Here is a 12,102-nt window from a genome sequence, read left to right as displayed (position 1 = left end):
CGGGGCCCACTTGGTGTATGCTTGGGCTGAGCTTGATCAATCCACGAGCTGAGGCTTCTCTTGGAGTTGAACTTCGAGTTATGACGTGTTTTGGGCGTTCACCTCCGGATCATGACGTTTTTCTGGCGTTTAACTCCAGACAGCAGCATGAACTTGGCGTTCAACGCCAAGTTACGTCGTCAATTTCCGAATAAAGTATGGACTATTATATATTGCTGGAAAGCTATGGATGTCTACTTTCCAACGCCGTTCAGAGCGCGCCATTTGGAGTTCTGTAGCTCCAGAAAATCCATTTCGAGTGCAGGGAGGTCAGATTCCAACAGCATCAGCAGTCCTTTTGTCAGCCTTTTTCAGAGTTTTGCTCAAGTCCCTCAATTTCAGCCAATTTACTTGAAATCACAGAAAAACACAAACTCATAGTAAAGTCCAAAAAATGTGAATTTAACATAAAAAATAATGAAAACATCCCTAAAAGTAGCTTGAACTTACTAAAAACTACCTAAAAATAATGCCAAAAAAAGTGTATAAATTATCCGCTCATCAGGCATTCATATTTTCCATGCATTAAAGATTTCTAAGTTTGGTGTCTTGCATGTTTTCTTTGCATTAAAAATTTTTCAAAATTATGTTCTTGATGTTCATCATGATCTTCAAAGTGTTCTTGGTGTCATCTTGACATTCATAGCATTCTGCATGCATTCATGGTTTTGATCTAAAAATTTCATGCATGAAGTATTTTTGTTGTTTTTCTCTCTCATAATAAAAAATTCAAAAATTCAAAAAATATCTTTTCCTTATTTCCCTCCAAATTTTTGAAATTTTGGGTTGACTTGGTCAAAAATTTTTAAATTAGTTGTTTCTTACAAGTCAAGTCAAATTTCAATTTAAAAATCTTATCTTTTCAAATCTTTTTCAAAATCATATCTTTTTCATTTTTTATTATTTTCGAAAATTTTAAAAAAATTATTTTCAAAAATCTTTTTCTTAGCTTTATATCTAATTTTCGAAATTAGCTAACAATTAATGTGATTGGTTCAAAATTGAAGTTTGTTACTTTCCTGTTAAGAAAGGTTCAATCTTAAGTTCTAGAATCTTATCTTGTAGTTCTTGTTAGTTAAGTCATTTTAAAAATTAAATCTTTTTCAAAATATCTTTTCTTAAAAACTTTTATCTTATCTTTTTATCTTATCCTTCTCAAAATTTTATCTTTTTCAAAATTGATTTCAAAATATCTTATTATCTTCTTATCTTTTTAAATTTTGATTTCAAATCTTTTTCAATCAACTAACTAACTTTTTGTTTGTCTCTTATCTTTTTCAAAACCACCTAACTACTTTCCCTCTTCAATTTTCGAAAATATCTCTCTCTTTTTCAAAAACTCTTTTTAATTGTTTTGAATTTTAATTTTAATTATATCTTATCTTTATTTTTCGAAAATTACTAACCACTTTTTCAAAATTATTTCGAATTCTATCTCCCCCCTTTCTCTATTTAATTATTTAATTACTAACACTTCTCTTCACCTCTCTTCATCTAAAAATCCGAATTCTTCACTCTCCTTCCCTTTCTTCTTCACTAACATAAAGGAATCTCTATACTGTGACATAGATGATTCCTCTTCTTTTCTTGTTTTCTTCTCTTTCATATGAGCAGGAACAAGGATAAAGGCACTCTTGTTGAAATTGATCCAGAACCTGAAAGGACTCTGAAGAGAAAATTAAGAGAAGCTAAATTACAACATCCAGAAACAACCTTTCAGAAATTTTCAAACAGAGAAGGAGATGGCAGCCGAAATAATAATAATGCAAGGAGAATGCTTGGTGACTTCACAAAGCCAACGTCCAAGTTTGATGGAAGAAGCACTCCCATTCCTACCATTGGAGCCAATAACTTTGAGCTGAAACCTCAGCTAGTTGCCTTAATGCAAAACTGCAAGTTTTTATGGACTTCCTCTGAAGATCCCTATCAGTTTTTAACTGAGTTCTTGCAGATCTGTAAGACTGTAAAGACGAATGGAGTTGATCCTGAAGTCTACAGACTCATGCTTTTCCCTTTTGCTGTAAGAGACAAAGCTAGAATATGGTTGGATTCACAACCTAAGGATAGCCTGGACTCCTGGGATAAGCTGGTCACTGCTTTCTTCGATAAATTCTTTCCTCCTCAAAAGCTGAGCAAGCTGAGAGTGGATGTTCAAACCTTCAAACAAAAAGATGGTGAATCCCTCTATGAAGCTTGGGAAAGATACAAGCAGCTGACCAAAAGATGTCCATCTGACATGTTTTCAGAATGGACCATTTTAGATATATTCTATTATGGTCTCTCTGAATTTTCGAAAATGTCATTGGACCATTCTGCAGGTGGATCTATTCACCTGAAGAAAACGCCTGAAGAGGCTCAAGAACTCATTGACATGGTTGCAAACAACCAATTCATGTACACTTCTGAGAGGAATTCCGTGAATAATGGGATACCTCAGAAGAAAGGAGTTCTTGAAATTGATACTCTGAATGCCATATTGGCACAGAACAAAGTGTTGACTCAACAGGTCAACATGATCTCTCAAAATCTGAATGGATGGCAACATGCATCCAACAGTCTAGAGAGGCAGCTTCTGAAGAAGCTTATGATCCTGAGAACCCTGCCATGGCAGAGGTTAATTACATGGGTGAACCTTATGGAAACACCTATAACTCATCATGGAGAAATCATCCAAATTTCTCATGGAAGGATCAACAAAAGCCTCAACAAGGCTTTAACAATGGTGGACGCAATAGGCTAAGCAATACCAAGCCATATCCATCATCTTCTCAGCAACAGACAGAGAATTCTGAACAAAACACCTCTAATTTAGCCAATATAGTCTCTGATCTGTCAAAGGCCACTTTCAGTTTCATGAGTAAAACAAGATCCTCCATTAGAAATCTGGAGGCACAAGTGGGCCAGCTGAGTAAGAAAGTCATTGAAACTCCTTCCAGTATTCTCCCAAGCAATACAGAAGAGAATCCAAAAGGAGAGTGCAAAGCCATTGACATAGTCAATATGGCCGAATGCACAACGGAGGAGGAGGACGAAAATCCTAGTGAGAAAGACCTCCTGGAACGTCCCTCAAGTAAGAAGGAGTTTCCTATTAAGGATCCAAAGGAATCTGAGGCTCACAAAGAGACCATAGAGATTCCATTAAATCTCCTTCTGCCATTCATGAGCTCTGAAGACTATTCATCCTCTGAAGAGGATGAAGATGTGACTGGAGAGCAAGTTGCTCAATATTAGGAGCTATCATGAAGCTGAATGCCAAGTTATTGGTAATGGGACTTGGGAAAGTGAACCTCCCTTGCTCATTAATGAACTGGATACTTGGATTCAGAAAATTCTACCTCAAAAGAAACAAGATCCTGGCAAGTTCTTAATACCTTGTACCATAGGCACCATGATCTTTGAAAAAGCTCTGTGTGATCTGGGATCAGGGATAAATCTTATGCCACTCTCTGTAATGGAGAAGCTGGGGATCATTGAGGTACAACCTGCCTTGTTCTCATTACAACTGGCAGACAAGTCATTGAGACAAGCCTATGGAATAGTAGAGGACGTGCTAGTAAAGGTTGAAGGCCTTTACATCCCTGCTGATTTCATAATCTTAGACACTAGGAAGGAAGAGGATGATTGCATCATCCTTGGAAGACCTTTCCTAGCCACAGCAGGAGCTGTGATAGATGTCAACAGAGGTGAATTAGTCCTTCAATTGAATGGGAACTACCTTGTGTTTAAGGCACATGGCCATCCCTCTTTGACAAAAGAGAGTAAGCATGAAGAGCTTCTCTTAGTTCAGAATCAAGAAGAGCCCACACAGTCAAACTCTAAGTTTGGTGTTGTGAGGCCACAACCAAACTCTAAGTTTGGTGTTAAGACCCCATATCCAAACTCTAAGTTTGGTGTTGGCAACTATACAACATTGACCTGATCACCTTGTGGCTCTATGAGAGCCACTGTCAAGCTATTGACATTAAAGAAGCGCTTGTTGGGAGGCAACCCAATTTTATTTATCTAATTTTATTTTATTCTATTTTATTGTTATTTTATGTTTTATTAGGTACATAATCACGAGGAGGCACGAAAAAATCATAAAAATTAAAAACAGAATCAAAAACAGCAGAAGAAAAAATTCGTACCCTGGAGGACGCACAGGTTGGCGTTCAACGCCAGTAAGATGCATCTGGCTGGCGTTCAACGCCAGAACAGAGCATCATTCTGGCGCTGAACGCCAGAAACAAGCAACATTCTGGCACTGAACACCAGGAATGTGCCCAGAGAAGAAAAGCTGGTGCTGAACGCCAGTAACAAGCATGAAACTGGCGTTCAACGCCAGAAACATGCTTTACATGGGCGTTGAACGCCCAGAATGTGCACCAATGGGCGTTTAAATACCAGAATGATGCACGAAGGCATTTTACATGCCTATTTGGTGCAGGGATGGAATTCCTTGACATCTCAGGATCTGTGGACCCCACATGATCACCTCAGGATCTGTGGACCCCACAGGATCCCCACCTAACATATTCCCACCTTACCTTTTAATCCTAATCACACTCTCCTATTCCCCATGCCACACTTCCCAACACTCTTCACCAATCACCTCAATTCCTCTTCCCAATTACCCCATTCACCACTCACATCCATCCACTCTTCCCCATAAACCCCACCTACCTTAAAAAATTCAAAACCAATTTCCCACCCATTCCCACCCTAAATGGCCGAATACACACTACCCCCTCTCCCTATAAATACCCTTCCATTCTACTTCATTTTCACACAACACAACCCCTTCTTCTCACCCTTGGCCGAACCATCACTCCCCCTTCTCTACCATATTTTCTTTTTCTTCTTCTTCTTCTTCTCTTCTTTCTTCTCTTGCTCGAGGGCGAGCAATATTTTAAGTTTGGTATGGTAAAAGCATAAGCTTTTTGTTTTTCCATTACCATCAATGGCACCTAAGGCCGGAGTATCCTCTAGAAAAGGAAAAGGGAAGACAAAAGCTTCCACCTCCGAGTCATGGGTGATGGAAAGATTCATCTCCAAGAGCCATCAAGACCACTTCTATGATGTTGTGGCAAAGAAGAAGGTGATCCCTGAGGTCCCTTTCAAGCTCAAGAAAAATGAGTATCCGGAGATCCGACATGAAGTCCGAAGAAGAGGTTGGGAAGTCTTAACCAACCCCATGCAACAAGTCGGAATCTTAATGGTTCAAGAGTTCTATGCCATGCATGGATCACTAGAACCATGATCAAGGTATGAACCCGAGTCCAAAGAATTATCTCACAATGGTTCGGGGGAAATACTTGGATTTCAGTCCGGAAAATGTAAGGTTGGCATTCCACTTGCCCATGATGTAAGGTGATGAACGCCCCTACACTAGAAGGGTCAACTTTGATCAAAGGTTGGACCAAGTCCTCATGGACATTTGTGTGGAAGGAGCTCAATGGAAGAGAGACTCCAAAGGCAAGCCAGTCCAACTAAGAAGACTGGACCTCAAGCCTATAGCTAGAGGATGGTTGGAGTTCATTCAACGCTCCATCATTCCTACTAGCAACCGATCTGAAGTTACTGTGGATCGGGCCATCATGATTCATGGCATCATGATTGGAGAGGAAGTAGAAGTTCATGAGGTCATCTCCAATGAAATCTACAAAATAGCCGACAAGCCTTCACCCATGGCACGGCTAGCTTTTCCTCACCTTATTTGCCATCTATGTTACTCAGCTGGAGTCATCATAGAAGAAGACATCTTCATTGAAGAGGATAAGCCCATCACCAAGAAGAGGATGGAGCAAGCAAGAGAGACCCCTCACGGTTCTCAAGAGATGCATGAGGAAGCTCATCATCAAGAAATCCCTGAGATGCCTCAAGGGATGCACTTTTCTCCAAACAACTATTGGGAGCAACTCAACACTTCTTTAGAAGGTTTGAGCCACAATGTGGAACAATTAAGGGTGGAACATCATGAGCACTCCATCATTCTCCAAGAAATAAGAGAAGATCAAAGAGCAATGAGGGAGGAGCAACAAAGGCAAGGAAGGGACATAGAAGAGCTTAAGGACATTGTTGGACCTTCAAGAAGAAGACGCCACTAGAGGTGGATTCATTCCTTGTTCTTTATTTCTTTCTATTTTTCGGTTTTTAATATTGTGTTTATCTATGTTTTGTGTCTTTATTTCATGATCATTAGTATGTAACCATGCCTTAAAGCTATGAATAAATTCCATTAATCCTTCACCTCTCTTAAATGAAAAATGTTTTAATTCAAAAGAACAAGAAGTACATGAATTTCGAATTTATCCTTGAATTTAGTTTAATTATATTGATGTGGTGGCAATACTTTTGTTTTCTGAATGAATGCTTGAACAGTGCATATGTCTTTTGATCTTGTTGTTTATGAATGTTAAAATTGTTGGCTCTTGAAAGAATGATGAACAAAGAGAAATGTTATTGATGATCTGAAAAATCATAAAATTGATTCTTGAAGCAAGAAAAAGCAGTGAAAAAGAAGAAGCTAGAGAAAAAAAAAAAGAAGGAGCAGTAGAAAAAGCCAATAGCCCTTAAAACCAAAAGGCAAGGGTAAAAAGGATCCAAGGCTTTGAGCATCAATGGATAGGAGGGCCCAAGGAAATTAAATCCAGGCCTAAGCGGCTAAATCAAGCTGTCCCTAACCATGTGCTTGTGTCATGAAGGTCCAAGTGAAAAGCTTGAGACTGAGTGGTTAAAGTCGTGATCCAAAGCAAAAGAGTGTGCTTAAGAGCTCTGGACACCACTAACTGGGGACTCTAGCAAAGCTAAGTCACAATCTGAAAAGGTTCACCCAGTTATGTGTCTGTGGCATTTATGTATCCGGTGGTAATACTGGAAAACAAAGTGCTTAGGGCCACAGCCAAGACTCATAAGTAGCTGTGTTCAAGAATCAACATGCTTAACTAGGAAAGTCAAATAACACCATCCGAAATTCTAAGTTCCTAGAGAAGCCAATCATTCTAAACTTCAAAGGAAAAAGTGAGATGCCAAAACTGTTCAGAAGCAAAAAGCTACAAGTCCCGCTCATCTAATTATAATTAATACTCATTGATATTCTGGAATTTATAGTATATTCTCTTCTTTTTATCCTATTTGATTTTCAGGTTCTTGGGGACAAGCAACAATTTAAGTTTGGTGTTGTGATGAGCGGATAATTTATACGCTTTTTGGCATTGTTTTTAGGTAGTTTTTAGTAAGATCAAGCTACTTTTAGGGATGTTTTCATTAGTTTTTATGTTAAATTCACATTTCTGGAATTTACTATGAGTTTGTGTGTTTTTCTGTGATTTCAGGTAATTTCTGGCTGAAATTGAGGGACTTGAGCAAAACTCTGAAAAAGGCTGACAAAAGGACTGCTGATGCTGTTGGAATCTGACCTCCCTGCACTCGAAATGGATTTTCTGGATCTACAGAACTTCAAATGGCACGCTCTCAACGGCGTTGGAAAGTAGACATCCAGAGCTTTCCAGCAATATATAATAGTTCATACTTTATTCGGAAATTGACGACGTAACTTGGCGTTGAACGCCAAGTACATGCTGCAGTCCGGAGTTAAACGCCAGAAAAACGTCATGATCCGGAGTTGAACGCCCAAAACACGTCGTAACTCGGAGTTCAACTCCAAGAGAAGCCTCAGCTCGTGGATTGATCAAGCTCAGCCCAAGCATACACCAAGTGGGCCCTGGAAGTGGATTTATGCATCAATTACTTACTCATGTAAACCCTAGGAGCTAGTTTATTATAAATAGAACATTTAACTATTGTATTAGACATCTTTGGTCTCAGTTTTGTTTTATTCTTCATCCTAAGAGGCTATTGATCACGTTATGGGGCTGGCCATTCGGCCATGCCTGAACCTTTTACTTATGTATTTTCAACGGTGGAGTTTCTGCACACCATAGATTAAGTGTGTGGAGCTCTGCTGTACCTCAAGTTTTAATACAATTACTATTACTTTTTATTCAAATCTCTCTTATTCTTATTCCAAGATATTCATTCGCACCCAAGAACATGATGAATGTGATGATTATGTGACGCCCATCATCATTCTCACCTATGAACGCGTGTGATTGACAACCACTTCCGTTCTACATGCAACAGAGCTTGAATGTGTATCTCTTAGATTCCCCAACAGAATCTTCGTGTTATAAGCTAGATAGATGGCGGCATTTATGAGGATCCGGAAAGTCTCACCTTGTCTGTGGTATTCCGAGTAGGATTCCGGTAATGAATGACTGTGACGTGCTTCAGACTCGCAAGTGCTGGGCGTTAGTGACAGACGCAAAAGAATCAAGGGATTCTATTCCAGTAGGAGCGGGAACCAACCAGTGATTAGCCGTGCTGTGACAGAGCGCGTGAGCGTAGTTTTCACTGCGAGGATGGGATGTATCCTTCGGCCAGTGTGATGCCTCCAGACGATTAGCCATGCGAGTGACAGCGCAGAGGACCATTTTCCCGAGAGGATTAAAAGTAGCCATCGTCGAACGGTGAACCCCTATACACAGCTTGCCATGGAAAGGAGTAAGAAGGATTGAGTTGAAGCAGTAGGAAAGGAGGCGTTCTTGAGCCATACAGTACCTCCATTCGCTTATCTGAAATTCCCACCAATGAATCTGCATAAGTATCCCTTTTATTATTTCTTCTTTTTATTAATTTTTGAAACCATAACCCAATTTAATCTGCCTATCTGAGATTTACAAGGTGACCATAGCTTGCTTCATACCAACAATCTCTGTGGGATCGACCCTTACTCACGTAAGGTTTATTACTTGGACGACCCAGTACACTTGCTGGTTAGTTGAACGGAGTTGTGTTCACTCGTGCCAATTTCAAATTCCATAAAAATACAAGGAGTACAACTTAAAGAATATGGATCACAATTTCGTCCACCAATTAACAGATAAATAAAACATAAAATAAAATAGAGATACTTATGTAATTCATTGGTGGGAATTTCAGATAAGCATTTGGAAATACTTTGTTGCTTCTGAACCTCTGTTTCCCTATTGGTTCCATCCAATCATGCGCACTCCCTTCCATGGCAATCTGTAAGTTGGTGGATCACCGTCGTCAATGGCTACCATCCGTCCTCTCAGTGAAAATGGTCTGGCTACGGTTCTCACCGCAGGGCTAATCATCTGTCGGTTCTCACTTGTGTCGGAATAAGATCCATTGATCCTTTTGCGCACTGTCACTGAGCCCAACAGTCGCGAGTTTGAAGCTCGTCACAGTCATCCCCTCCCAGATCCTACTCGGAATACCACAGACAAGGTTTAGACTTTTTGGATCTCAGGAATACTGCCAATTGTTTCTAGCCTATACCATGAAGGTTCTAATCTCACTGATTTGAATGCTCTGTTGTCAGGAGATACTAGTCAAACGCATGGATTAGAGACCCAAGAGAATATACTCTAGCTGGCGTCCAATGACTACGTTAAACATCATATAGACTGCTTGTGGTTGTCAAGCACGCGGATCTTTGCTAAGTGAGTACTAAATATAGTGGGTGATTGTCATGGGTTACCCCTTCAGTTTGACTTAAATGAATTAAGTACGAGAGTATATCTTGGAGAAGAAGTAGGCGTGAATTGAAAGAAAAACAATAGTACTTGCATTAATTCATGAGGAACAGCAGAGCTCCTCACCTTAATCTATGAGGTGTAGAAACTCCACCGTTGAAAATACATAAGAACAAAATGGTCTAGGCATGGCCGAATGGCCAGCCTCCAAAAAGGGTTTGAAGAACTCCCAAAAGGTCAAAGACACGAATACAATAGTAAAAAGTGCTATTTATACTAAATTAGTAAACTAGGTTTACAGGAAATGAGTAGATAGTGTAGAAATCCACTTATGGAGCCCACTTGGTTTGCGTTTGGGCTGATCCTTGAAGCTTTCATGTGCATAGGCCATCCTTGGAGTTTAACTCTGGCTTTGGTGTCAGTTCCGACATTTTACGCCAGAAAAGGGTCTCTAGGTGGCGTTTGGACGCCAGTTTGGGCCATCAAATATCAGGCAAAGTATAGACTATTATACATTGCTGGAAAGCCCAAGATGTCTACTTTCCAAAGAAATTAAGAGCGTGCCAATTAGGCTTCTGTAGCTCCAGAAAATTCACTTTGAGTGCATGGAGGTCAAAATCCAACAGCATCTGCAGTCCTTTCTCAGCCTCTAAATAAGATTTTTGCTTAGGTCCCTCAATTTTAGCCAGAAAATACATGAAATCAAAGAAAAACACACAAACTCATAGTAAAGTCCAGAAATGTGAATTTTGCATAAAAACAAATAAAAATATTCTAAAAAGTAACTAAAACATACTAAAAACTACCTAAAAATAATGCCAAAAAGCGTATAAATTATCCGCTCATCACAACACCAAACTTAAATTATTGCTTGTCCCCAAGCAACTAAAAACAAAATAGGATAAAAAGAAGAGAATATACAATAAATTCCAAAACATCAATGAAGCTTAGTTCAAATTAGATGAGCGGGACTTGTAGGTTTTTGCTTTTGAACAATTTTGGCATCTCACTTTATCCTTTGAAATTCAGAATGATTGGCATCCATAGGAACTCAGAATTTAGATAGTGTTATTGATTCTCCTAGTTCAGTATGTTGATTCTTGAACACGGCTACTTATGAGTCTTGGCCGTGACCCTAAGCATCTTGTTTTCCAGTATCACCACCAGATACATAAATGCCACAAACACATAACTGGGTGAACCTTTTCAGATTGTGACTCAGTTTTGCTAGAGTCCCCAGTTAGAGGTGTCCAGAATTTTTAAGCACACTCTTTTTGCTTTGGATCACGACTTTAACCACTCAGTCTCATGCTTTTCATCTAGATCTTCATGACACAAGCACATGGTTAGGGACAGCCTGATTTAGCTGCTTAGGCCAGAATTTTACTCCTTTAGGCCATCCTATCCATTAATGCTCAAAGCCTTGGATCCTCTTTACCCTTGCATTTTAGTTTAAAAGGCTATTGGCTTTTTCTGCTTGCTTTTTCTTTTTCTTTCTTTTTCTTTATCTTTTTTTCGCAAGCTTTATATTTTTCACTGCTTTTTCTTGCTTCAAGAATCAATTTTATGATTTTTCAGATTATCAGTAACATTTCTCTTTTTTCATCATTCTTTCAAGAGCCAACAATTTTAACATTCATAAACTTCACTATAAAAAATATGCACTGTTCAAGTATTCATTCAGAAAACAAAAAGTATTGCCACCACATCAAAATAATTAAACTAATTTCAAGATAGAATTTGAAATTCATGTACTTCTTGTTCTTTTGCAATTAGAAACATTTTTCATTTAAGAAAGGTGAAGGATTCAGGGGACATTCATAGCTTCAAGGCATAGACACTAGACACTAATGATCATGTAATAAAGACACAAACATAGACAAAACATAAAGCATAAAAACCAAAAAATAGAAAAATAAGAACAAGGAGATTAAAGAACGGGTCCACATTAGTAACGTCGGCTAATTCTTCCTCCTCAATATCTCTTTCTTGCCTTTCTTACTCCTCCCTCATGGCTCTTTGATCTTCTCTGATTTCATAGAGGATGATGGAGTGCTCTTGGTGCTCCAGTCTCAGTTGCTCCATGTTGGAACTCAATTCTCCTAAAGAGGTATTGAGTTGCTCCCAATAGTTGTGTGGAGGGAAGTGCATCCCTTGAGGAATCTTAGAGATTTCTTGATGAGGGACTTTCTCATGCACTTGTTGAGGTCCATGAGTGGGCTCTCTTGTTTGCTCCATCCTCTTTCTAGTGATGGGCTTTTGAGATGAATCTCTGCATCTCCCATAACTCAGAGTTGGAAGCAACTGCCTTCCCTTTCCACTTCCTAGAGGTTTCTCTGGCCTTAGGTGCCATTAATGGTTATGGAAAAACAAAAAACAGAGCTTTTTTCCACACCAAACTTAAAAGGTTTTCTCGTCCTCGAGCAAAGAAGAAAGAAAGGATTAGAGGAAGAAGAGATGGAGGAGATAGAGGGGTGTCAATGGTTCGGCCAGGGGGGGTTTTAGGTGGTTATGATGTGTGAAA

Source organism: Arachis stenosperma, chromosome 2 (assembly GCF_014773155.1).
Source record: "Arachis stenosperma cultivar V10309 chromosome 2, arast.V10309.gnm1.PFL2, whole genome shotgun sequence".
NCBI classification, from domain to species: domain Eukaryota; kingdom Viridiplantae; phylum Streptophyta; class Magnoliopsida; order Fabales; family Fabaceae; genus Arachis; species Arachis stenosperma.
The sequence above is the reverse complement of the archived record's forward strand: the minus strand, read 5'-3'. Positions refer to the sequence as shown.